The following is a 6,118-nucleotide window of genomic DNA, read 5'->3' as shown; positions in this document are numbered from 1 at the left end:
TAAGAATGTGCATATGTTAAGTGAGTGGTGGGGGTTGGGGGACTCCGGGCTTTTTGAGGTAAGCCTGGACTACAGTCTATGGTGGAGCTTGGAAGCCAGGTTAAATAGTACAACTTTACCTTGAGAGAACTAGAAAGCCACTGGGAAATTTTGACAAGGCAGTGACTTGATAGAGGGTAATTGTGCTGTGACATTGTTTCTTCTCAACCAAACATAGGCAGAGCTCCCACTATGTGGAAGGTACCACACTCAGGACTGAGATTTCAGAGATGAATGTTAAATGTCAGTCCTGAACCTAAGGGATTGTTCTAACTGCCTAACACCCACTGCTCAGACTTAACAGGACTGGGCACAGCTTACACATGGGATAGTCACAGGCGCACATGTCCCGCTGCAAGGCAGTGGAAAGCTCAGATCTTCCGACACTGGGGTCAGTCCATACTCACTCCTGGTATACCACACAGAACAAGGTCTGCTCTCAGCTATAGGCAGTCACTGCAGAAGAAACAGGAAAAGACTATGTAGAAAGAAAACTTCCAAACCTGTGTCCCCTGTTGGCATAGTTAGACAATGGCACAACTTATTTTCTGCTGCACTGACTCACCTGAGTTTTGCTAGCCAGATAGTAACTGCTGGACCTGTTGCCCACGTATGAGAAGGGCAGCCCACCCCCTGAAGATTTTCCTGTCTTGTGATCTGGAGTCAGAGGCATTGGACCTGTACCAAGGCTTAAGGTCCACTCTATTCCTGGTTATAGGACTCTAAGAAACCCTAGCTTAGAAGTTTGATGACCCTACATCATTAGTGTGTCTACTAGATGTTGACTCACTAAGGAATTCTGCCTTGCTTCTGTTGCCACCTTACACCTAATTTTCATCTTCTAGGTCTCTATTTTGCTTTCTTCATACTACCAGCTCTAAGAAATAGCTAGTAAAAAGATAGAATAGGTAAAAATACATCAGGAAGATATGTTGGATGCGTTGTTGATCTTCATGGTTCTTTGCAAAGCATCTGCTTCGAGACTTCCAATCTCTAAATTATGTCTACTTGCAAAATGACATTGCCATCTGGTATTCCTTTCTGAGTCCTTCTAACACTTCTTACTAAACAAGACAATCCATATCCTTTTCTTCTTTTAGATGCCTGGATCAGTCGAATTCCTTTAGGGCATTTTTACTGATAGGAATTCTTAGATAAGAATCATTGAGGAACTTTTATATGAGGGATTTATGAAAGGGAAATTAACTTATATTAAGCCCTGGTAATAGGTACTACACTAGCTGCCTCTTCAGAACAATAATTTAAGCTAGGCATTACTTCGCCATTTCATATATCAGAAAATAGAGGCTTTGAAAAAAGATACAGGATTTACAAAATGTTACATAGGCAAAAAGTGTAAAAACCAGAGCAGAAATTAATTTTAGGCTGCATTCATATTGGTCCAGTTTAGGAATTATCAAGATTTCCAGAAAGGAAAGGAGAAGCTGTTGCTAATATCCTATAATACCAGACCTTAGTTAGTTAGTTAGTTAGTTAGTTAGTTAGTTAGTTAGTTAGTTAGTTAGTTTTTAGAGACTTTTTTTACAAACAGAAGAAATGATTCCTCAAGAAGACAGGATTTCATCTAATTGGAAGGTAAGACTGCCACTTGGATATCTGAGGCTTCTCACTGGTGAAGAGGCAAAAAACATGGGGATTTGAGTGGAGTGAATTATATTATCATGGAGTCCTGCCACACAATAGAGGCTAGAATAAATGTGGATGGAGTCAGTGCTAAAAGTTAATTTTAAAAATCGATGTCACCAAAAATGTAGTGTAAGGAGCTCCAAGAATATATTCTTCCACTGAAGCAAACATTAAGAATGTCAAACCTGTCAGAAACAAATTTTTTTGGAACTCTGAATTCTAATTTAAAAAATAAAAAATAAAAAATAAAAACTTTCGACAACCAGAAGGCTGCTTGATGTTAAAAGAATTTTTAAATTTCAGGAAGAATTGTGTCATCCACATTCCACAGCTTGGTGATGGTTGTAGGAGTGGCAGACTGTGTTCCTGGTGCAGCTTGCTGGTTCCAGAGGGGGAAATATAGACCTGTTTCTCAGAGAATGGTAGTTGTGCCTTTTGACCTCTCTGATGTTTACTTGAAATATCAGCTAAGAGACTTACCTTTTTTTTGACCCCCCTCAGAACTCTCTCAAGGCTGGAGCAGCCTCACAGGCAGCACTGATCAAAAACATTTAAGTTTTTGATTTACTACCCACAGTCATCTGAGGCAAGAGACTGTGCGCAAGGCATTTAGCTTTTTGTTATTGAGTTGTATGAGTTCATTATATATTTTGGGTATTAACCCCTTATCCAATAAATGGTTTGCAAATATAGTCTCCCATTGCATAAGTTGCCTTTTCATTTTATTGATTGTCTTTTTTGTTGTGAAGAAACTTTTTAGTTCGATGGAGTTCCACTTGTTGATTGTTGCTTTTGTTGCTTGTGCTTTTGGAGTCACATTCAAAAAGTTATTGCCAAGACAAATATCAAGGAGTTTCTCTTCTATATTTTATCTTCTAGGAGTTATATGGTTTCATGTCTTGTATTTAAGTCATTAATTCACTTTGAATTAAATTTTGTGAGTGGTGCAAGATAGAGGTCTAATTTCATTTTTCTGCATGTGGTTATCCAGTTTCCCCAACACTATTTATTGAAGAAACTATCCTGTCTTTGAGTATTATTGGATCCCTTGTCAAATATTAGTTGACTATGTATACATAAATTTATTTCTGAGTTCTCAGTTCTGTTCCATGAGTCTACATATCTATTTTTATGCCAGTAAAAGAAAAAGCTATTCTACTATAGCTTTGTAGAATAGTTTGAAATCAAACGTGTGATGACTTCAGCTGTGTTCTTTCTCAGGCTTACTTTGGCTATTTGGAGTCTTTTGTGATTCCATACAAATTTTAAGACTTCCCATTGGAATTCTGATAGGAATTGCATTGAATTTCTAGATGGTTTTGAGTAGTATGGACATCTTAACAATACTAATTCTTCCAATCCATGAACACAGAATATCTTCCCATTTATTGGTGTTTTCTTCCATTTATTTTCTCAATGTCTTAATGTTGAGTGTACAGAACTTTCACTTGGTTAAATTTATCCCTAAGTATTTTATTGCTTTTGATGCTATTGTAAATGGAAGTGTTTTATTTTTTCAAATATTTTGTTGTTAATGTATGGAAAAGCAACTGATTTTGTATGTTGATTTTGTATCCTACAACTTTACTGAATTCATGGATTAGTGCTGACAGTTTTTTGTGAAGTCTTTTGGCTTTCTATATATGAGATCATATTATATGCCAATAATGACAATTTTACTCTTCTTTTATTTCTTTATCTTGCTTGATTACTCTAGCTAGGACTTCTAGTGCTATGTTGAATAAGAGTTGTGAGAGTGGGGACCTTTGTCTTGTGGAAATTGTTCTGTGTGCATTTGAAGAGATTTTGTAATCTGGGGCTGTTGGATGGAATGTTCTATATCTGTCTATTAGGTCCATTGGTCTAAAGTATGGTTCAAGTCCAATGTTTCCTTCTTTATTTTCTTTCTCGATCTATGGATTGTTGAAAGTGGGTTATTGAGGTCTCCTACTATTGTATTTTTCTCCGTTTCTTCCTTCAGGTCTGTTAGTGTTTGCTTACTATATTTAGGAGTTCTGTTCGGTGCATATATATTTGTGATTGTTATATCTACTTGATGAGTTGACTCCTTTATCATTATATAATGACCTTCTTTGTTGTTACCATTTTGAGCATAAAGCCTATTTTGTCTGATGTAAGTATAGCTACCCCTACTTTCTCTTGGTTTCCACTTACGTGGAATATCATTTTCCATCCCTTTACTTTGAACCTATGTGTGTTCATAAAGCTGAAGTGAGTTTCTTGTAGGCAGCATATAGTTGGGTCTTTTTTTATATCCATCCTTCCACTGCATGCCTTTTGACATTTACATTTAGAGTAACTATTGATATGTAAGGACTTACTAATGTCATATTATTGTTTTCTTGCTGTTTTATAGTTCCGTTGTTTCTTTTTTCTCTCTCTCTCAATTCCTGTCACCTTTGTAAATTATTGCTTTTACGTGTTGGTATGTCCTGATTCCCTTCTCTTTATCTTTTGTGAAGCTACTATAGGTTTTTGCTTTGTAGTTACCATACGGCTTACATAAAACATATTTTATTTATTTCAGTCTATTGTAAGATGATAGTGACTTACTTCAATCACAAAGAAAATCTCTGTCATTATACTCTCCTTTTTATGTTTTTGATGCACAATTTATCTCTTTTTATATTGTGTATTCATTAATGAATTATAGTTATGTAATTTTTTATATAAGTATAGCTGTAGTTATTTTTAATACTCTTTTTCTTTAAAATTTATATTATAGTTAAGTGGTTAACACACCAATATATTACCAAATTAGAGTTTTCTAAATCTGACTGTATATTACTTTCCTGAGTGTATATATTTTTGTATGTTTTCATGTTACCGATTAGTGTTGTTTTTTTCTTTTCATTTCAGCTTGAAGAACTGCTTTTAGCACTTTTTGTAAGGCAGATCTCATGGCGATGATCTCCCTCAGCTTTTGTTTATCTGGGAAAGTCTATTTCTCCTACATTCCTGAGGGACAATTTTAACAAATAGAGTATTCTTAGCTGGCTTTTTTTTTTTTTTTTTCGTTTCAACACTTTTAATATATCATGCTACTCTCTCCTGGTCTGTAAGGTTTATCCTGAGAAATCCACTGACTCCCTACTGGGGGTTTCTTTGTGTTTTACAATCTTTTTAACTCTTACTGCTTTTAGAATTCTCCCTTTGTCTTTGATTTTTGATGGTATCATTATAATGTGTCTTGAAGAAAGTCGTTTTGAACTGAGATAATGTGTTGATCTATTACCTTCATGAACATGGACATCCAAGTCTAACCCTAGGTTTGGAAAGTTCAGAGCTATGATTTTTTAAAATAAACTTTCTTCCCCCATCTCCCTCTCTTCTCCATCTGGACTTCCAATGATTCTATATTTGTTCTTTTGATATTGTTCCATAGCTCATATAGGCTTCCTTCACTCTTGCATTCTTTTATCTTTGTTCTCCTTTGACTGAGTTATTTCAAAGTTTCCGTTCTCTAACTCACTTATTCTATCTTCTCTTTGGTCTGTTCTGCTATTGATGCTCTCTATTTCATTTTTTCCTTTCATTTATTGAATTCTTCAGCTCCAGAATTTCTGTTTGGTCCTTTTTCTATAATTTTTTTCTCTTTGTCAAACTTGTCATTTTGTTCATGTATTCTTTTCCTGATTTCATTGAATTGTCTTTCTGTGTTTTGTTGTAGCTCATTGAGTTTCCTCCAAACAGTTATTTTAAGGCTTTTTGTTTTGTTTTGTTTTGTTTTTGATCAGGTAATAGTAGATCTCAATGTCTTTGGGTTTGTTGATGAAAGATTATTGTGATCTTTTGGTAATGTCGTGTTTCCTTGATTTTTCATGTACCTTGGAGTTTTGTGTTGTTATTTTCACATTTGAAGTAGCAGACACCTCCTTTAATCTTACTAACCGCTTTCATGGGAGAAATACCATTTTTCAGTTCTGCTATAGATTCTGAGGCTTTCTCAGACCTTGTGGGAATATACCTGTTCCATGCTTCTTGCTCCCTCTTGTGGAAGAATTCTTAACCTTATATGTCATGTCTCAATTCTAAAACACTCTAGGCCAGCTGCTGATAGCTTCTTTTTCTTCCCATAGATGGCACTACAGCTCAAGTTTGTGGTATTTCCCTTGCCATAGTCCATGGCCTCTTTTCTGAGCATACCCCCCTCAGAGCTTGCTCTTGCTTCCACCCTTTAGAGTGCACATAAGGAAATGGCTTCAGAGTAGAACAGGTGTGGGTTTGGTGCTTAGGGCATAGGGAGTATTCACAAGCTAGGTGAGAGATCCCCCAATGAGATTTTTCCAGTAGTTCATGAGCAGACTTCTTCCTGGAGTTCAGAACACAGTCAGCAAGAATTGTGTTCCTTTAATGACCTCTGATATTCTTGTCTGCCTCTTTTCTGATTTCCTTCCCCTTAGTCGTGTAG

This window comes from Pteropus alecto, unplaced genomic scaffold, assembly GCF_000325575.1.
Source record: "Pteropus alecto unplaced genomic scaffold, ASM32557v1 scaffold150, whole genome shotgun sequence".
NCBI classification, from domain to species: Eukaryota; Metazoa; Chordata; class Mammalia; order Chiroptera; family Pteropodidae; genus Pteropus; species Pteropus alecto.
Note: the sequence above shows the minus strand (reverse complement) of the source record.